At 40.0% G+C, this 23009-nt stretch overlaps 1 protein-coding gene and 1 non-coding gene across 2 annotated transcripts in view; both read right to left on the bottom strand.

Annotated features, from left to right (window-relative positions):
* The window catches only part of LOC134328803 (uncharacterized), a 450585-nt gene that overhangs the window by 393782 nt on the left and 33794 nt on the right, over positions 1-23009 (bottom strand). The gene's annotated exons all lie outside the window — the stretch shown is intronic.
* On the bottom strand, positions 8014-8176 carry LOC134329693 (U1 spliceosomal RNA). The gene has a single exon (XR_010014917.1). It is a non-coding gene; the product is annotated as a U1 spliceosomal RNA (small nuclear RNA).

Below are 23009 nucleotides of genomic sequence, written 5' to 3'. Positions count from 1 at the left end.
CTACAGAATGTACAGAACCATACGAAGACTTTTCTTCTAAGAACAAGGACTACCAGTGACATGAAAAATATCGTGCCTGGTTCCTGTTTCAAAGAAGTCATAAACCTAATCTCTTAATGACTCTAGACCTTTGGCCCTTACATCCCACGCCACGAAGGCCCTGGAAAACCCAGTGCTGTCACATCTGAGACCTCAGGTCCGCACCTTCCTGTCCCCAAGCCGTTTGCTTATCAGATGCTGTTTCCTACTGCAAAGGGCTCATTCCCATTCGGACCAGAGCAACACCACAGTGAGAATCACTTTCTTCAACTTCTCAAGTGTGTTCAATACAATTCAACCAATCCTGGGGAAGAAGATGGAGAACATGTGGGTGGACACGGCCATGATCGCCTGGGTCTTGGATTACCTGTCTGGAACACCCCAGTATGTGTAGCTGGGAACTTGCCAGCCCGATCGTCTTATAATTAACATTGGAGCACCACAGGGAACTGCACTACTTCATCAATAGTTCTACAAATCCTTGGATTTTGTCTAAATATTTTCTTTTCTTTTAGAATATTTTGTATCTTACCAATGTACTCTTAATAAATGTATCTTTTTCATGAACGTGTGTTCTGTCTTCTCTAATGCTTACAAAAAAAAACACAACACTAAAACCAGACAACAATAGGTGTGCCACTCATTTATTTATTTTCAGAAACTGAACCCAGAGACTTCATCAGCAGATTCTCATGAACCTTGAAGTGATCAGAATATAAAGTTCTTCTCTCCATCTGAACTACAGAAACTCTTCACACGACTAACTGAAAATTCCCTGTGCAGAGAAACCTCATTCAAAGGGCGGGGTTTGAATGCTGATATACGATTGAACAAGACAAGAGACAGTGGAACCCTCGCTCGCTGGAGGAACTGAACACGCAGTGACAGCTGCTGGGTGTTGCCGGGGACCGTCACGGGCCGGTGGAGGAAAGCAAGGAGAAGAGGAGAGAGGATTTCTTTCTCTCTAAACAGGAACACAGACAGGGGGCCCGTCAGCGGCTCCTCACTGACGTTTCTTTAACAGTAAATGTGTTCATTCAGAGCATAGAGCAGAGCGGCAGGGATCAGTAAAACACTCTCTCCCTGGAGAAGCTGAACATGCAGCGCCAGTGTATGTGTGTTGGGAGGAATCACTAACACCCAGGCCGCGCTCCCAGCAATCACACAGAAACTCAGCATAGCCCTGCATGTTCCCATATTAGTATTAAAAAAGCAAACAACTGTTTACAGTGAGCTGCCCCATGTTAAGAACTTCTGTTGTAGTGGCACCAAAGCTCGTCCATTAGGCACTGCCATATAACTACAACAGAGTATGAACCAAAAAATAGTGAGCAGTGAGAAAATCTTGGGGGGGGGGGGGTACTTCCAGGCACACTCTCCCCGAAGGCCCTAACGAAGGCCCTGGTATTAACGTAGTTCTGTTCAAGATCATTACACAGTGACACAGCCAGCTCTCACCTTGTTTTGGTGGTGTTTTGTTCATCTGGACGAACCGGTTTACATGAAGAGGAAAAGAGGAGAGAGGATTTTTGCTCTCTAAACAGTAACACAGACAAGAGGAGCTGGAGAAGCTGTACTTGCAGTGCTAGGTGCTGGAGGCCAATGGGGTGTTGCATGTAAGCATAGAGCGGAACCAGGAGTGTAGCATGTAAGCATCGAGCATATGGAGACCAACGGGGTGTTGCATGTAAGCACAGAGCATAGAGCGGAACCAGGATTGTAGCATGTAAGCTGCCACCATGCAACTACAACCATTCAGAGCATAGAGTGGAACCACTCTTATGAATCGAAAAAATAAAGTATTAACGTAGTGCTGTTCAAGATCATTACACAGTGACACAGCCAGCTCTAGCTTTGTTTTGGGTTGAGTCATCTGGACAAACCGCTTTACCTGAAGGGAAATTCCACAGAGGCAAATACAACAATGGCTCTTCCCTTCGGCACATACATGCAAGTGCAACAACCTGTCGCAATGAATTCTTCATCGGGCGAAAACACAACACAAGCTGTGTACATTCAAATCAATCCTCCTGTTGAGGAAAACAGAATCATGAAAATCATAAGAAACAGTACTGCTGTTCTGAATTTTCTTCTATTGGTCTACCAAGTCTTTAGCTTCATACATGATTTTCTCTTCTAACCGGAGAGTACAGACGATACTCAGGTCTCAGTTACCCTGTTACCCCGTGGTAACTCCGGTTAACATCAACATTAAAACACTGTAAAGTCTTCTGTCTAACTAGCCTGCGTACGTAAGGCAGTAACACAGCCAGGGGAATCTGTCGGTGGCTCCTCACTGACACTGACTTTTCTTTCAAAGTGAACGTGTTCATTCAGATCGGTGTGAGATCGGACCTTACTGACTCGCACAAAAACAAGAATACAGCCAGGGGGAAGCGCACCAGCACGCTCTCATCATCGGCGTACAGGGAGGAATCACTAATACCGTGGGCCGGTGGAGAAAAGCGAGGAAAAGAGGAGAGAGGATTTTTTTCTCTCTGAACAGCAACACAGCCAGGGAACCCGTCCGCAGCTCCTCCCTGACACTGATGTTTCTTCAAGAGTGAACATGTTCATTCAGAGCATAGAGCGGAGCGGCGGGGACCAGTAAAACACTCTCTCCCTGGAGGAACTGAACACGCAGCGCCAGTGTGTGTGTGGGGAGGAATCACTAACACCCAGGCGGCGCTTCCAGCAACACAACACACCCCAGCAACTCAGCACAACCCTGATGTTCCCGTATTTGTAACAAAGAGCAAACAACTGTTTACAGTGAGCTGCCCGATCTTAAGCAGCACTTCTGTTTTAGTGGCACTGAACATTGGACTCGAATGCAAACACTTTGACGACAACAGAGACCGAGAGAATCTGTGGGGGGCGATAAAGGACTTCCTTCAAAGCTTCTACAGAATGTACAGAACCATACGAAGACTTTTCTTCTAAGAACAAGGACTACCAGTGACATGAAAAATATCGTGCCTGGTTCCTGTTTCAAAGAAGTCATAAACCTAATCTCTTAATGACTCTAGACCTTTGGCCCTTACATCCCACGTCACGAAGGCCCTGGAAAACCCAGTGCTGTCACATCTGAGACCTCAGGTCCGCACCTTCCTGTCCCCAAGCCGTTTGCTTATCAGATGCTGTTTCCTACTGCAAAGGGCTCATTCCCATTCGGACCAGAGCAACACCACAGTGAGAATCACTTTCTTCAACTTCTCAAGTGTGTTCAATACAATTCAACCTTTCATCCTGGGGAAGAAGATGGAGAACATGTGGGTGGACACGGCCATGATCGCCTGGGTCTTGGATTACCTGTCTGGAACACCCCAGTATGTGTAGCTGGGAACTTGCCAGCCCGATCGTCTTATAATTAACATTGGAGAACCACAGGGAACTGCACTACTTCATCAATAGTTCTACAAATCCTTGGATTTTGTCTAAATATTTTCTTTTCTTTTAGAATATTTTGTATCTTACCAATGTACTCTTACAGTGTATCACAAAAGTGAGTACACCCCTCACATTTCTGCAGATATTTAAGTATATCTTTTCATGGGACAACACTGACAAAATGACACTTTGACACAATGAAAAGTAGTCTGTGTGCAGCTTATATAACAGTGTAAATTTATTCTTCCCTCAAAATAACTCAATATACAGCCATTAATGTCTAAACCACCGGCAACAAAAGTGAGTACACCCCTAAGAGACTACACCCCTAAATGTCCAAATTGAGCACTGCTTATCATTTTCCCTCCAAAATGTCATGTGATTTGTTAGTGTTACTAGGTCTCAGGTGTGCATAGGGAGCAGGTGTGTTCAATTTAGTAGTACAGCTCTCACACTCTCTCATACTGGTCACTGAAAGTTCCAACATGGCACCTCATGGCAAAGAACTCTCTGAGGATCTTAAAAGACGAATTGTTGCGCTACATGAAGATGGCCAAGGCTACAAGAAGATTGCCAACACCCTGAAACTGAGCTGCAGCACAGTGGCCAAGATCATCCAGCGTTTTAAAAGAGCAGGGTCCACTCAGAAAAGACCTCGCGTTGGTCGTCCAAAGAAGCTGAGTGCACGTGCTCAGCGTCACATCCAACTGCTGTCTTTGAAAGATAGGCGCAGGAGTGCTGTCAGCATTGCTGCAGAGATTGAAAAGGTGGGGGGTCAGCCTGTCAGTGCTCAGACCATACGCCGCACACTACATCAAATTGGTCTGCATGGCTGTCACCCCAGAAGGAAGCCTCTTCTGAAGTCTCTACACAAGAAAGCCCGCAAACAGTTTGCTGAAGACATGTCAACAAAGGACATGGATTACTGGAACCATGTCTTATGGTCTGATGAGACCAAGATTAATTTGTTTGGTTCAGATGGTCTCAAGCATGTGTGGCGGCAATCAGGTGAGGAGTACAAAGATAAGTGTGTCATGCCTACAGTCAAGCATGGTGGTGGGAATGCCATGGTCTGGGGCTGCATGAGTGCAGCAGGTGTTGGGGAGTTACATTTCATTGAGGGACACATGAACTCCAATATGTGCTGTGAAATACTGAAGCAGAGCATGATCCCCTCCCTCCGGAAACTGGGTCGCAGGGCAGTGTTCCAGCATGATAATGACCCCAAACACACCTCTAAGACGACCACTGCTTTATTGAAGAGGCTGAGGGTAAAGGTGATGGACTGGCCAAGCATGTCTCCAGACCTAAACCCAATAGAACATCTTTGGGGCATCCTCAAGCGGAAGGTGGAGGAGCGCAAAGTCTCGAATATCCGCCAGCTCCGTGATGTCGTCATGGAGCAGTGGAAAAGCATTCCAGTGGCAACCTGTGAAGCTCTGGTAAACTCCATGCCCAGGAGAGTTAAGGCAGTTCTGGGAAATAATGGTGGCCACACAAAATATTGACACTTCAGGAACTTTCACTAAGGGGTGTACTCACTTTTGTTGCCGGTGGTTTAGACATTAATGGCTGTATATTAAGTTATTTTGAGGGAAGAATAAATTTACACTGTTATATAAGCTGCACACAGACTACTTTTCATTGTGTCAAAGTGTCATTTTGTCAGTGTTGTCCCATGAAAAGATATACTTAAATATCTGCAGAAATGTGAGGGGTGTACTCACTTTTGTGATACACTGTAATAAATGTATCTTTTTCATGAACGTGTGTTCTGTCTTCTCTAATGCTTACAAAAAAAAACACAACACTAAAACCAGACAACAATAGGTGTGCCACTCATTTATTTATTTTCAGAAACTGAACCCAGAGACTTCATCAGCAGATTCTCGTGAACCTTGAAGTGATCAGAATATAAAGTTCTTCTCTCCATCTGAACTCTTCACACGACTAACTGAAAATTCCCATTCTGAATATCTGGGTACTGGGTATCATTTAGAATCTATCCATCACATCTGTTCTGTGTGCAACATAAAATAGTTTTTTTAGTTAATTTTTTATCCTCTCTACTTTTCTCTGTAGTCCTGGCCTATTATTATTACCCCACTAATACTTACTCATACTCATTATTACTCCACTATACATACTCATACTCATTATTACTCCAGTAATACTCACTCATACTCATTATTACTCTACTAATACTCACTCACTCATTATTTTTCCAGTCATACTCACTAACTCATTATTACTCTACTAATATTCACTCACTTATTATTACTCCAGTCATACTCACTCACTCATTATTACTCTACTAATACTCACTCATACTCATAATTACTCTACTAATACTCACTCACTCATTATTACTCCACTAATACTCACTCACTCATTATAACTCCATTAATACTCACTCACTCATTATTACTCCACTAATACTCACTCACACTCATTATTACTCCAGTAATACTCAACCATACTCATTATTACTCCAGTAATACTCACTCATACTCATTATTACTCTACTAATACTCACCCATACTTATTATTACTGTACTAATACTCAATCATATTTATTATTATTCCACTAATACTCACTCACTCATTATTACTCCACTAACACTTAATCATACTCATTATTACTCTACTAATTAGGGGTGTGCTTTATTGTATCGTTCACGATAATACCGGTATAATTTTTAAAACAATACAAAAAGCCCATATCGTAATAATAGCGATATTCTGCGTTGTTTACGTAATGACGTCACACAGCTACGCAAATGGCGTACGTTCGTTACGTGGGTCTTTTGGGCACAGCAACGAGTATGGCGGAAAGCAGCTCTGCGGTGGAGGAGCTCGTTCCAAAAACTCCAAGTCCACCATAAATTAATCTTTGGCAACCCAAACCCCAACCATCGCTTTGCCAGCAACTTTTTTGCGGAAGTATTTCTGCACGCAGGTTCACACAGGGACGCAATTCAACAGCGCACCTCCACCAAACAGTTCAGGAATACTCTTAACATTAATGTCAACCACCAACGCAGAAGTAGTACTACTGCTACTTAGTACTACTACTACTGTACTTAGTAGTAATTGTGGCGCGCTACGAGTAAAGGCGCCACCGGGCTCTGCGCGTTCCAGTGTTGCCAGATTGGGCAGATTTTGTTGGGAAACAATTTAATATCAGTTAAATAACACTTCTATTTTAAAGAAAATATTCCATTCTAAAAAGCTCCAGTATTGTAGAAGGCTATTAAAAGTAAAGTAAATTTTCAATGCTGATTTGGCTTAATAGTGTTGGTCAGTCTGTATCATATTGTTAAAAGAAAATTAAAATTAGTTTTCCATGCATTCATGCTAGCATGTTCTGGGATTCAATTGAGTGTCATCATTACACACAAGTTGGCAGCCAAATTATAAAGTATTGCAAAGGAATATCTTTGAAATTCTTCCTCATAATGTTAAGGTTGCTATATAATTATTTTTTTTTTTACTTGTCAGGGAAAATGAAGAGAAAAAAAGCTTAGTAGTATGCGGGTCTTGGTGATGTAATTCTACATGGCACTCACTGCCTGTATAGGTAAATGAGTGAGTGACCACATAAAAAAAGGTATCAGTTTCTGTGCGACCCCTGTGTGAGCAATGGTCTCAGTCTGGCCACCCCTATGGAAATTGTCTGACTCCGCCATTACATTATGTTACATTATTTTTACTGGAAAGACAAAATACATATATTTATAATTCTAAATAAAAACTGAACATTATTTTTTTTTGCAATAGTGTTTTCTCGAAATAAATAAAATATTTTTCTGTGTTTTGTTATATCGCCAAAAATATCGTTATTGCAAAAATAACCTGAAATATCGTGATATTATTTTAGGGCCATATCGCCCACCCCTACTACTAATACTCACTCACTCATTATTACTCCAGTAATACTCACCCATACTCATTATTACTCCAGTAATACTCACACATACTCATTATTACTCCACTATACTCACTCATACCCATTATTAATCCAGTAATACTCACCCATAGTGAGTATTGGTAGAGTAATAATGAGTGCGTGAGTATTAGTAGAGCAATAATGAGTATGAGTGAGTATTAGTAGAGTAATAATGAGTATGGGTGAGTATTAGTAGAGTAATAATGAGTATGACTGAGTATTGGTAGAGTAGTAATGAGTGCGTGAAAGCGAACGCGGTCCCTCAGAAATGAATCAATTGGCTGCTATGCACAATATGTCAACCTTTGTTCTCACTGTTGACCGCTGGTCAAGTCTCTCACCACACCATGCATCACGCTGATGTGCAAAATGATTTCTTAAATGGCAATTCTACAGGAGAAAGCAAAAAAGGTCTTAAACTTAAATGGAAATTCATGTAAAAAATCTTTCCAAGTACTTTTGGAGCATTTCTAGTCTGTTTATTCTGTTATGCTTTGTTCAAATTGTGCAAAAAATAAAAACGGAGACACATGATTTTCTTTGGAAAGCATTTGATACACTTCACTAAAAAACAACAAACCAGTAGCAAACAACCAGCCTGCAGTCATAAACTCTTTCTTTGCTACCACAGAAATCAGGGGAGAGCAGAACGCAGTCCCCCACTATCAGAAATTATACAGTCGAGATTCCCACATTTGGGGAATTCGCAGCGATCAGCACAACCGGAGTGCAATGGCTGAGCCTCACCCTGGGTGAACCACCTTCTTGATCATGGTCTCGCTCCTGCCAGGTAAGTATGAGGTCCAGAGGCACTGCCGAACAGGGACACCGAATCACACACCGTTCACACTCACAGTGAGCTCCATGGCAGCCAATTGATTAATATCTGATAATGAGGGACCGCGTTCGCTTTCCCGTGAGTTCTGTGCTAGCAAAGAAAGAGCTTGTAGATTTAAGCCGACCGTATTCATTTAGTTTCTTGTTCTGAATGATTTTCATTCTGATTCGTTGTTCTTTTGCGTGCAGCTCCGAACGATAGGACGGATTCGTGGTGTTTTTGCATTGGAAAAAAAGTGGTCGTCCAGAGCTATTTTTGGATAGGCAGCGTTCACATAAAAAGCTTGTTGATACAAACGTTAAAGAGACCGGTGTTTTAGATCAGCTTCAGCACTGGGCACATAATTAGCCGTTTGCACTATTTCTTAGGCTAATTTGACCGTTTCATGATTGAGCTATGTCAAACCTAGAAAGGGCATGCTTGTCAGGTGGATTTTGAAAAAAACCATAGCACCTGGAGGAAAACCATGCAGACAAAGGGAGAACATGCAAACTCCTCCTGTGGAACTTTTGGAGAATTGTAAAAAAAAAAAAAAAATTATATGATATGATAATACAAGATATTGTGACCATGTTGAAAAAAATGTGATGTTGCCTTCTTGTGGCACTTTTAAAGAACTGTTAAAAATTAGTTATGATATGGCAATATTAGATCTTGGTAAAAAAAAAAAAAATCCAAAAGTTTTCACTCACCCATCCAAATAATTGAATTCAGGTGTTCCAATCACTTCCATGGCCACTGCTTCTACACACATTAGGGAAGGAATGGGTCTCAGGAGCTCAGTGAATTCCAGCATGGTACTGTAATAAGATGCCACCTGTGCAACAAGTCCAGTCGTGAAATTTCCTCGCTACTAAATATTCCACAATCGACTGTCAGTGGTATTATAACAAAGTGGAAGTGATTGGGAACAACAGCCATGAAGTGTTAGTGCCATGTAAAATAACAGAGCTGAGGCTCATAGTGCACAGAGGTCGCCAATTTTCTGCAGAGTCAATTGCTACAGACCCCCAAACTTCATGTGGCCTTCAGATTAGCTGAAGAACAGTGTGTAGAGCTTCAAAGAATGCAACCGAGCAGCTGCATCCAAGCCTTACAACACCAAGCATAATGCAACGCGTCGGATGCAGTGGTGTAGAGCACACCGCCACTGGACTCTAGAGCAGTGGAGACGTGTTCTCTAGAGTGACGAATCACACTTCTCTATCTGGCAACCCGATCGACGAGTCTGGGTTTGCCGTTGCCAGGAGAACGGTACCTGTCTGACTGTATTGTGCCGAGTGTAAAGTGTGGTGGAGGGGGGATTATGGTGTGGAGGTGTTTTTCAGGAGTTGGACTCGGCCTCTTAGTTCCAGTGAAAGGAACTATTAATGCTTCAGCAGACCAAGAGATTGTGGACAATTTCATGCTCCCAACTTTGTGTTCCCAGTTTGGGGATGGTCCCTTCCTGTTCCAACATGACTGCGCACCAGAGATAATGCATAAAGACTTAGACGAGCGAGTTTGGTGTGGAAGAACTTGACTGGTCTTCACAGAGTCCTGACCTCAACTTGATAGAACACCTTTGGGATGAATTAGAGCTGAGACTGCGAGCCAGGCCTTCTCGTCCAACATCAGTATCTGACCTCACAAATGTGCTTCTGAAAGAATGGTCAAAATTCCCATAAACACACTCCTAAACCTTGTGGAAAGCCTTCCTAGAAGAGTTGAAGCTGTTATAGCTGCTAAGGGTGGGCCGACATCATATTAAACCCTATGGATTAAGAATGATACGTCACTCAAGTTCATATAGGTGTGAAGGCAGGTGAGTGAATACTTATGGCAATATAGTATATGTCTTGTGACCACAATAGAAAAAATCTTTGTAATGTCGCCCTCTTAGAACACTTTTGGAGAATTGTAAAAAAAAAATAACATGAAATGGTAAAATGAAAACATGTGACCATGTTGGTAAAAAATTCTTGTAATGTCATGTTTGGTTGTTCTGTCTTTCTGTCATTTTGCAGTACAAGTGGCTGCTGATTGGTTGCAGCCTGTTCTCCACTGCAACCAATGTCAGATATGTCCCCAATCCCAATCCGCTCCCTACTCACTCCGCCTCTCCACTCCACCTCCGTTTGAGCGTTCACGTGGAGTGCTCACCACATTAAGGGCTGTTCCAAAGTAATTAGGACGGAGGGGAAGTGAACTGTAAAACCCTTCAACAACGAGTGAACACAAGAGCACACTCAACCACCACACTCCACAGAAGTGCAGCTAGGAAAGGTGAATGGAGGAAACACCTTACAAATGTAGGTTCCGACATCATTTTCAGTAAAATATTATATTAAATTATCCTCATAAGGTTTTAGGGAAAATTTTGGCTTCTTCTGTCTTTTTAAAGAAAGTAATGAAATCTGTGATCGGTGAACTTAAACTTCATAAATGGCAAAATTATTTTACCCCAACAATACCATCACTAACATTATTATCATATTTAACACCATTTTTTGGAGAATTAAAACATAACTATACATGTATACCAGTTATAAAGTAGCAGGTTCTTGCGTCTTCTAAGCTCGTATTTCCACTTGGAGATGCTAAAATGATAACGGCGCGCAAGACATGACGGCAAGGAGAGAAATGCGTCTATCTGTAGCCATGGTGACGGCAGCTTCCTTCTTCTGCTCGAAAGCAAAGAGGGCGTCCCAGAGTTGACTCCTGAATTGGACTCTCCCCTTAATTGGAAGCATCCTTCACAGCACAGAGTGTGACTTCATATGGAGTGTGACTCTGTAGTGGAGTGTTAGTGAGGAGGGAACGGTTTGGGAAAGGCCGATGGTGAAGTGACTAAACATAAGCAGTACAAGTGGCTGCTGATTGGTTACAATGTATACTTTTAAAGCACTGGTTAAGTAAATACAGCTACAGGCTATGTTAAGAACACATGCAGGTAGACAGACCTCTGTAATTTTGGCCTTGTGCTTATTTGTGGCCCCCAGTTTTCTTGTGAGCATGGTACAAAAAAAATCTTGTAATGTCGCCCTCTTGTGGCACTTTTAGAGAACTGTAAAAAAAATTTACATGATACGGTAAAATGAGATCATGTGACCATGTTGGTAAAAAATAAATCTTGTAATGTCGCCCTCTTGTGGAACTTTTGGAGAATTGCTAAAGAGATAGATAGATAGATAGATAGATAGATAGATAGATAGATAGATAGATAGATAGATAGATAGATAGATAGATAGATAGATAGATAGATAGATAGATGATAGATAGATAGATAGATAGATAGATAGATAGATAGATAGATAGATAGATTGATAGATAGATAGATACAGTAGATACTTTATTGATTCCAAAAGAAAATTAGTACAGTGGCCAAGAAGGGTAAATGTTGTTACAAATGATCAATGTTGTTCACTGTGTTTATATCGACATAGTTATGTAGACATAATGTCGCTCTCTTGTGGCACTTTTGGACAACTGTTATAAAACTAACATGATGTGGTAAAATGAGATCATGTGACCATATTGGTAAAAAAAATCCTTGTAATGTCGCCCTCTTGTGGCACTTTTGGAGATTTGCAAAAAAGTAATATGATATGGTAATATAAGATCTTGTGATCATGGTAAAAAAAATCTTTGTAATGTGGCACTTTTGGAGAACTGTAAAAAAAAATAGTAAATTGATATTGTTACTTAATATTATTGATATTGGAGGGACATGTGTTTTTTTTTATGTTTTCATGTCTTTGTGTTTGGTTGTTCTCTTTTTCTGTCTTTCTGCCTTTTTGCAGTACAAGTGGCTGCTGATTGGTTGCAGCCTGTTCTCCACTGCAACCAATGAGAGATATGGTGGAGTGACTGGGGGCGGGACTTTCAGTATCAAAGCAGCAAGTGACCGCCACAAATAAAAAAAAATGTCTAGACAAAGCTAGAGTGTATACTTTGAAAACTCTGGTTAAGTAAATACAGTTACAATGATATGTTAAGCGCACATGCAGGTAGAAAGACCACTGTAATTTTGGCCTCGTGTTCATTTGTGGCCACCAGTTTTCCTGTGACAATCGTGAAAAAAAAAAAAAAAAAAAAAAAAAAAAAAAAAAAAAAAAAAAAAAAAATTTAATTATTGTAATGTCGCCCTGTTGTGGCACTTTTGGAAAACTGTAAAAAAAATGTTTATAGTAAAATGAGTTAATGTGACCACTTTAGGAGAATTGTTAAAAAAAAAAAAAATAGTGATTTGATATTGTTTCTTGCCTGAGGGACATGTGTTTTTCTTTTTTTCTTTTTATGTGTTCATGTCTTTGTGTTTGGTTGTTATCTCTTTCTGTCTTTCTGCTCTTTTCAGAACAACTGGCTGCTGATTGGTTGCAGCCTGTTCTCCAATAAAAAACAAAGAAAAGAATGTCAAAACAAAGATAGAGTGAATATTTCTAAAGCACTAGTTAAGTAAATACAGCTACAAGGTTATGTTATGAGCACATGCAGTTAGACAGACCACTGTAATTTTAGCCTTGTGATTATTTGTGGCCAGTTTTCTTGTGACCATGGTAAAAAAAAATTTGATGTCGCCCTTTTGTGGCACTTTTAGAGAATTTTTATAAAAAAATAATATGGTATTGTAATATGAGGTCTGTTGAAGAAGAAGAAGAAGAACCTTTATTGTCATTATACTTGCATACAACGAAATTTAGTTAGACACTCTCCGAAAGATAAAAAGAAGAAGCAAAGTATTTACATAAGCATATGGATATTTAAAAAGAGGCAAACATATTTACATAAGCATATGGATATTTACAGAATAACCAGTACAATCTAAAGTATGGATTTCAAGATAAATATTAAAATAAATTATGGGTGAATATGAATATGTAAGGTGACTGTGCTGTGTGGAGATACCAGTTCAGTTTCAGAAATGATTTATGTTGAGTGAGAGAATGGTTGTATGAAGATGTGCAAATACGCAATGTTCAAGTTCACAGTCTATGAGGTGTTGGGAGGGGTGATGGAGGCCACAGCTCTTGGAAAAAAGCTGTTTCTCAGTCTGTTAGTGTGTGCACGAATAGCTCTGTACCGCCTCCCAGATGGTAACAGGGAGAACAGATAGTTCCCAGGGTGTGTTGCATCCTTACTGATGCTGTCGGCCTTGTTCTGTAAACGGTTGTTGTAAACACTGTCCAAGTTGGGGAGTTCGGTCCTGATGATACGTTCCGCCGCTCTGACCACCCGATGTAGGTCCTTCCTCTCTGAGGCTGTGCAGCTGGAGTACCACACAGTCATGCAGTTGGTGAGGACGCTCTTGATAGTGCTGCGCTAGAAGTTCACCAGGAGTTTTTGAGGAAGCTGAGCTTGTTTTAGCTTTCTCAGGAAATAGAGTCTTTGATGTGCTCTCATGTTCAGGTGCGAGGTGTTCTGTGTCCATGTTAGATTGTTGGATATGTGGACCCCAAGGAATTTCACACTCTCCACACGTTCCACTACTTCTCCAGAAATGTGAAGGGGGTGATGTTCTGACCTCTTTGTTCTCCTGAAGTCCACGATGATCTCCTTTGTCTTGGAGGTGTTAAGTACTAGGTCATTGACTTTGCACCATTCACCCAGACATTTCACCTCATCCCTGTAGGCACATTCATCACCATCTGTAATTAGGCCAACAATTGTGGTGTCGTCAGCAAATTTAATTATCGTGTTGGAGGTGTGGATTGGGGTGCAGTTGTGCGTGAACAGGGTGAAGAGCATGGGGCTCAGCACGCAGCCCGGTGTTCAGGATCAGAGTGGAGGAGGTGTGACGTCCTGTCCTGACACGTTGTGGTCTGTCTGTGAGGAAGTCCAAAACCCAGGAGCAGATGGAGCTGTCCAGACCCAAGCACCCCAATTTCTTGACCAGTTTGTGAGGAATTACGGTGTTGAACGCAGAGCTAAAGTCCACAAATAACATCCTCACATACGTGTTAGACTGTTCCAGATGTGACAGTGTGGTGTGAAGTGCCATGGAGACAGCATCTTCAGTGGATCTGTTTGTTCTATATGCAAACTGATGTTGATCCAAATCCGGGGGTATGATGTCTCTGATATGTGAAAGAACCAGTCTCTCAAAGCACTTCATGACTACCGGTGTTAGTGCCACTGGTCGATAGTCATTAAGGCATTTCACTGCAGACTTTTTGGGTACTGGTATGACTGTGGAGGTTTTAAAGCAGGTCGGGACGGCAGCTTGTTTTAGCGAGAGGTTAAATATGTTTGTAAAAACCTCAGCTAGTTGGTTGGCACAGACCTTTAGTGTCCTTCCAAAAACCCCATCTGGGCCCGCTGCTTTGTTGGGGTCCACTCTCTGCAGGGTGGTTCTCACCTGATGACACTTTAGAACCAGTGTCTGCTCCTTAACAGGTGGTGTGATGTGAGAGGCAAGTCTGCTGTTTTGCTGATCAAAGCGAGCGAAGAACTGATTTAACACATCAGGTAGACTGGTGTCATTACTGTCCTGCAGGGTGTTGGTCTTGTAGTCCGTCAGTGTTTTAATTCCATTCCACATGCTGCGGGGGTTGTTGTTCTCGAAGTGCTCCTCAATACTCTGTTTGTATCTGCGTTTGACCTCCTTAATGCCTTTTTTGAGGTTCCTTCGAGCTATTGAATAAGCATGTTTGTCTCCAGTCCTGAATGCTGTGTCACGTCTTTTAATCAGAGTATGTACGTTCCTGTTTAACCATGGCTTCTGATTAGGAAACGCTTTTATTGTTTTTGTTGTGAGAGCATTCTCAGTGCAAAAGTTTATGTATCCCATGGCTGATGATGCATATTCCTCCAAATCTGCCCCCTGTGCAAACAAATCCCAATCTGTGTTGTCAAAACAGTCCTGCAGTATTGAGGTTGTATCCTCACTCCACACCTGTACAGTTTTGATTGTTGGTCGTGTCCTGCAGATCAAAGGTTTGTACACTGGGGTCAGGTTCAAGGTGATGTGGTCCGAAAGTCCGAGGTGTGCAGATGCTTTGGCTTTGTATGCATGTGGAATGTTTATGTACACCTGATCCAGAATGTTTCTTTCTCTCGTGGGAAAATGCACACATTTATGAAGTTTCGGCATGACCGACTTCAGATCTGCGTGGTTAAAGTCCCCTGCCACAATAACAATTCCGTCCGGATGTTCTGTCAGCTGGTTGTTTACAGCGTCATGAAGCCTGCTCAGCGCTAGCTTAGCATTCGCTTGCGGAGCCTGTAGCCTAGCGCGTAGCCCGGCTCGCTTCTGCTTTCTGTCCCTACGCCGCCTTTGTCGCTTTGCCGGGAGGATAGCTCCATGGGGCTCAGGTGAGCGAAGTATCTCCGGTGGAATGTTTTTTGAATTAAAAGTATACTCCTTGTACTGTTCACTGATGCAGATAAGTGTTTCTCCATATTAGACTCTACAGTGTAGAGTGAGTGTAGGTATTTTAAACATTATACAGAGCTGAAACTGCAGTTTTGTGTTTGTAATGAATAAATATAAAATACTGATCTGATTATTTCTCTCCAGGTTGTGGAATTGTGATCTAACAAAGGAAAGTTGTGAAGTTCTGTCCTCAGTTCTCAGTTTAAACTCCTCCAGTCTGAAACATTTGAACCTGAGTTACAATAAACTGAAGGATTCAGGAGTGAAGCTGCTCTCTGCTGGACTGGAGAATCAACACTGTAAACTGGAGATACTGAAGTAAGATCTTCACTTTCACACTGTAGATACAGAAGATCTGTTTCACTTTGAAGCATCAATTTAATAAAAACAGAACCTTAGCAGACTTTGTGTGGAACTTTTCAGAGCTGTCATACGTCATCACATCCTAGCATAATTGTTCACTAGCTTACCTGAGATTAGATCCTAAACTAGCAGCACCTGAGTTTCTGGTGCTGAACCTGCTGTAGTAATTTATTATGGGTGAAGAAAAATGTGATTTAGCTTTAAAAGAACTCATAGCTGCTATTTTCATCTTCTCAATGTTCTTCTATACAGGAATATAATTAATTTGTGAGGATTAGCTTTTTATTTTTTAGACATTTACAGACGAGAGAGCAACGTTCTTTAGCTACAAGCTAGTAACCTGTTTATATTAATCTCTGATCAATTCATCAAGAGTAAGAGCACCAGAAAACATCTACTGCTGGTTCAGGATCCTGAGACTTGGCGATTTTAACCAGAAATCATCAGTTCTTGTGGTTCATTTAGCAACTTAGCTTAGACTTAGCTGGCAGTTTAATGTTCTAAAATTAATTTGTGGAACTAAATCAGGTTCTTCATGAACACAAAGGTTTATACATACTGACTCATTGACTCAGTTACAAATGCACGTTGGGCAGAAGGTTTTGCTGAGATCAAACTCGTTTACCTGACTTGGTCGTGTTCATGTGGTTTGTGTGGGAAGATATAAAATATCAAGGTTGTCAAGCTTATATGTATATTTTATTATTTGTGTTAATTGTATTTATTTAAAAACATTATTGTTAGAATTAACATATATTAAACATTATTATTTGATATTTATCCTTAAATAATTGTTTGGCCACATTGGAAAAAACTTTTACATCATAACTTAGCATTTACATCACATTAACTCAAAATAATAATTGAACCTAGGAGCTCAGGAGCTGTGTTGCAGTGCAGTACTCATTCTACCAGCTGCTCCACCCATCATCCTGATATATTCGAAGTTTGGTGGTGATCAACCTCATTTGTTCAGGTTACTGTTAGCAAGCTAAGCTAAGACTGCTAACAATAAAAAAACACCACTAAAACATTTGATAATCTGATTTCTCCTCCCGTCTGGTTAAGAAGTATCATTAATTAAAATAGAACTGAAATCCCAGGTTCCAATTCTAAATGATCTACCAGCTAACAAAGATCTACTGAAGATTCCACATTTAAACTCTGAAAACCTTGTGGAATCCATTTTAAGTCTGAAATCATATTTTTAAACTCATGTTGGAATGATTGTTGATTCAGAATCATCAATTCAACTGCTTTCACTTTCATCTGCAATGCAGTCTGGGTAATATTATCAGATCTGCTACTTGGGTTCTACCTACTGGTGCACGATGGCGTCTTTCATTTCTCTAATTGATCTGATTATTTCTCTCCAGGTTTTGGGAGTGTAATCTAACAGAGGAAAGTTGTGAAGTTCTGTCCTCAGTTCTGTCCTCAGATACTGGAGTAAGATCTTCACTTTTTCACTGTAGATACTGAAGATTTGTTTCAAATGTATTTAACCAATTAATAAAAAAGAAAAACAAATATATTTCTTCATGAAATTATGATTCTGTGTTTGTGATTGATGGCAAAATATTTATACTGATACTGTGTCTGATTGATCTGATTATGTCTCTCCAGGTTGTGGGGTTGTAATCTAACAGAGAAAAGTTGTGAAGTTCTGTCCTCAGTTCTCAGTTTAAACTCCTCCAGTCTGAAACATCTGAGCCTGAGTAACAATGACCTAAAGGATTCAGGAGTGAAGCTGCTCTCTGCTGGACTGGGGAATCCACACTGTAAACTGAAGATACTGAAGTAAGATCTTCACTTTTACACTGTAGATACAGAAGATCATTAATACAGAAACTGTTATTGATGTGTGTAGGAGTTTGATATTTTACTCATTTTTACCACTATATAACACTTTATCATTAATATAATAGAATAGTTTTACATGTTAAAAGTTTCTCAGTAATGTCTGGTTGTGGATCTGAATGGAGATGGAGGAGGAGGTGGGAGAAGATGATGTATGATTTTTATTAAATGATTTTCTTCTGCAGGTTGAGGACCTGCAGTATTACAGATGAAGGTTTTACTGCTCTGGCTTCAGCTCTGAAATCAAATTCATCATCACGTCTGACAGAACTGAATCTGAACGGCAATGATCCAGGAGAATCAGGAGTAAAACTGCTCAAAGATCTACGGGTGGATCCACAATGTAACCTAAAGGAACTATAGTAAGTTACTGTTGCTTTATACACAGACACATTCAAACACACACATGTACACATTACACACACATGCAGTGGTATGTCTGTCTTATTGTGTAATCAGAACTGCTCATTAGCAGAACTTCATCTGTATCAGGGTTCTTCAGTGAACAATGAATCATGTAAAATGTTCTATTATTGTTCCAGCTGGTGTGTGTGTGTGTGCTGGTGTTTTTACTGGTTCTGATTGTGTCGAGTCTGATAGGTGACAGCTTCTGATTCTAATACACTTAGAATTATTTGAGAAGAGCAGTGGAGATAAACATCATCTACTCTTCACACTGGGATTCTACATGGTGACACTGTTCAGCTTCTTACTGCTCAAATCTGTAAACATACTTTCTGTATAACTGTGTGCTCCTCTTATGATATCACTTCTTATACACATCTCCTCCTTCTATACATTAGTACTGAAACAGTGAGATTGTAGCAGCTTTATTACAATTTTTCATATCAGTAAATAAAATTAGTTAGTCTGAGCTGTATTGTGACTTTAGCAATTGAGGGCAACAATAGAAGAAGAAGAGGAGAGTGTGTCAGAGGTGGTGGATGAAGAGGAAGATGAGGATGACCAAGAACAAAAGCAGTCATATCAAATACTGTATTATGTGTAAAGCAACACATGTATACAACAACATGAGGTCTGTCATGATGTGTCATATTTAAACTAAAACCCATGGAGAGGCCCTATGAATGAAGCTGGATTTAGTCTCACAAAGAGGTGGAGAAGAGGTCGCAACATATCTGGTTAAGGTACTGGACTAGTAAGCAGAAGGTTGCAGGTTCAAACCCCACCACTGCCAGGTTGCCACTGTTGGGTCTTTGAGCAAGGCCCTTAACCCTCAGTTGCTTAGACTGTATACTGTAAGTTGCTTTGGATAAAAGCGTCTGCTTATTGCTGAAAATGTAAAATGTATGTGCGGCCATCAACAGCAATGTAGTTCTGCATCACCATGTTACATTAGGAACCTACAACACAGAACATCTAAAATTTCTGGATGGTCTACAAGACGCTTTGCTTGGACTTGAGTGGGGGATCCTGAGCTGAAAAAGCATCCTGTGTACATTGACAGTGTGAGCTTTCACCATTGTCAAAACATATGTGAGTGATTTATCAATAACCTTCGTTTCATAAATCTAAGCCTTCCACCATACTCTCTCTTCCTAAACTCATTTATGGAATTCTTCTCAGCATACCCAGGAAATTTTACTCCAGCCAGTGGATGCAACATGTGATGACATTAGAGTGGAATCTTTTCAAGCCTGGATTCTGCATGCAAAAGCATTTTTTTCTAGATAGGGAAAATAGTGCCTGTGATGTAGGTGAAGTCCTGTGGCCTGACCCAGCCCAGAGACATGATTCTGAGGCAGAATAAATGATTGACTTTGCCAACTGTATATACAATAAAGAAATATATTGCAGTTCATATACTGTATTTTCTTTCCAGAAAGATTTTTGGTTTTGCTATGATAAAAACAGTGTTTTGTAATGTTTTATGTAGTGTGTAATGACTGTTGTGTAGTGTTTCTGCATTGGCTGGATTTATGTGTCATTTGATGGCAGTGTTTGGGTTTTAAGCAAAGATAAAATAGTTGATTGTTTGATTTTGCAAGTCCGAGGTTTTGTGAAAGTAGCTTATATTCTCAGTACAGTAGAGACGGAGCTGCACTTCCTCACCCAATGCACCAAGTACCACGACATTCGGGCACAATTCTTCTCCAAATTTAACATCATCCCCAAATTCAACTCCCTCCCAAACCCCAACAATCTGCCCCACCTACTGGAGGAGCACAGAGAGAGCTGCACACTAGCAGCACTCTATACACACCTGCCACCAGGTGAGGGACAGTGGGTAACCATGTCTCACACACACACTTTTGTTTTTATTACTACCCAAATTTAGTTCATGTCACTGTTAATTTTTATTGCTTAACTGTTATTACCCTTTGCACTGTTTTTCTTACATTTTATATGTATATCTGTAATTTTTCTATATTGTATATTTTCTATTACTTTAATTGTTTGTTGTTGTTTTTTTATTTTACTTTTTTGTTTATTTTTTATTATTATATTTAATATAATAATAAATATGTAACTAAGCTTTGGCAATACAAATGTCCATATTTTGTAATGCCAATAAAGCTACATTTGAGTTTGAGTAACAAGTTGTGCCGTGCCTGCAAGCTGGGAATAGTGCAAGAATAAATCATGGCCAACAGCTGATCAAGACCCTTCGTCTCGGGTATTCTTACAACTAAACATGTAAAAGCTGTGTAGTTGTATTTGAGTGCATGCGTAGCTCTATCAAAAAAAGATTATCATACTAAATATAAGACATACCAGACATAATTGTTTAGTTGCAATAATAAGAGATTTACCTGAATGATGTCCAATAATTGATTTCCCCTTTAAAGTTTAAAACTGCAAGATAGCATGTTATTATTTCATATGGAGGGTTATCTACTAAATTCACAGAAAATTTTGCATAATTTTAACAAAAAGTCAGTTACACTAGATTTATTGCAGTATAATTGCTAGGACCGCCTCATATTGCATATTATGCCTCATATTTCATATGATATGTGAATGAAAAGCCTTAAATCACAAAACACAAGAATTTCACAAGAAAACGCTTATTTCACAGTCCTTTTTTTAATTTAGGTTCTCACTGAACGAAAGGGGTGCGTGCACGTGCAGCTTCAACTTTAGCACGGGCCCTGGCTGCCGCCCTGCTAGCTGAGGAGGATTTAGAGGAGGTGGACGAGGTGGAAGACTGTGATTTTGTTTTGTGTGCAGCGTCCTTCTCTGTGACGCCATGATCCATGATAGTTGTTCCAATCCAACTTCACTAGTATATGACATCATAAATTACTCTTCCAAAGATGGATAAGAGGTGGATGTGGAGGCTTTTTGCGTGCACGATGCTTTCGTTCTCTTAATGCTGTTGTGCACGCCGTGAAGACGCTTTTTTACGATTCTGCCCTCAGTGTGTGTCTGTACACAAAACGACAGATAGCTAACAAAGTTCCAAGTAAAAATCAGAAGCTGGAGTAAAGTTAAATGCTCTTTACTGTTGTCTTCATTTCTCAAGAAAATTTTTTGTAAAACTGAAATGATACAGAAAGGAAGCTCCAGTTAAACTGTTGAATGCTATTCAGAGAACATTCACAAGCATAATATTGTAAATAACAGCTACCAAATTATACCATACAAATGCCATATTCAAATGATATGCATGTAACTGTACATAACTTATAAATAGTGCAAATAACTGTCAGTCATTGTTAGTTTGACACTGGCAACATTTCCATATAAACGTATTTCAATGTAACATATCAACAGCATTACACTAACACTTGTGTAATACTACAGTTAAATGTAAACATAAATATATGATTTTCCTGGTCACACCATGAACTATAACCTGGTAACCCATCAACTCACCAACAATAACTGGAATTAAACAAGAAAATGACAAATTACTGTAAAACACCAGTAGAGGGAGGAAAAGTACCATAAATAAAGAAAGGTTCTAACAAGACATGACAATTGTATTTATTTTTTTCACGTGAAGGCTGTTCAATCTTATTTACACGAATAAAAGTATCATTTTGATTACTGTCTAATTCTGTATGTCTAACTGTTTAAAAATTAAAAATCCCATCCAGTGTAGAGTTAGATACGTACTCGCGACTATTGAACTCAGAAAGTGGGAGATTTGGAGGAGCAGTTAAAGGTAGCTTTAAAACCGGTTCGGTTGAAGTGAAAGTAAAAGCTGGATTTGGATTTAGTGTGGAGGAGAGAAAATCACGGTGAGTATCTGAATATAAAATATAATATGTGAATGTTATAAATCTGTACTTAATGCAGAAGTTTTAAGTATTGATTTTTTTTATTTCTGATGTGTTTTGTAAGGGGCACTGCCTGAAAATACAGCTCATTTTGATCCTGTCCCACACCAACACGGATGTTTTCCAAACGAACACGTTTTTAGAAAACGGAAATCTAGACTAATCTGGTTTTAAAACACCTTTTAGGATAAATCATTCTAAAATCTGCTTCCTTTTCAAATACTAATAACAGAAACACAATAATATACATAAAACTAAAACATGCATGAAAACTTCACATCAAGAGTTTAAACTTTTAAGAAGCTGCTATGTCAGTGAAGACACCATAAAAGAGGAAGGGTTGTTCATGGGTCCGTTGTGGATTCCTATCAGAGTAAACTTTCAGTTTATTACAGGGAGGGTTGAGTTTATATAGAGGAGATAAGATGTGTACATGAGAATGTGAGTCTATGTTTAAGCTTACTTGCTGGAACCAAAGATAATTATTTACAAGCAGAACCAAGATAATGGTTTGGGGTGTTGGGGTTATTTAACATTCAGAGGGGGAGACAGGTTCTGTGGTTTACAATTACTGAAAGGTCAGAGAAGAAGGACAAGTTACCAAAAGTTTATGGACACCTTGACATTTTACCACACCCCACACCTATTTAAGCAGTGCTGACACAGAATGAGAACCTTTTGACTATTGACTGTTTTTTCTAGCATTCGTGGCACAAATACTAATGAAAGATCTGGTGCAGAGACCAAGGCTGATTTTAGCTTCATAAAAGCACTTGTGTGTACAACAGGGTGTTGTCCAGGTATCCCTTTAAGCAGATCAGATAGTGGTTGTAAAATAGCAGCATAAGATTCTACACAGGGGCTACAGTAGTTGTATAGACCTAAGAAAGCTCACAATTTTTGCACTGTAGTTATGGTTAGAGTTATGTTTAGTACCTTGCTTGCCATGTCTACAGCATAATTTGTATGTGA

This window comes from Trichomycterus rosablanca, chromosome 15, assembly GCF_030014385.1.
Source record: "Trichomycterus rosablanca isolate fTriRos1 chromosome 15, fTriRos1.hap1, whole genome shotgun sequence".
Taxonomy (NCBI): domain Eukaryota; kingdom Metazoa; phylum Chordata; class Actinopteri; order Siluriformes; family Trichomycteridae; genus Trichomycterus; species Trichomycterus rosablanca.
Note: the sequence above shows the minus strand (reverse complement) of the source record. Positions and strands in the feature narration are given on the sequence as shown.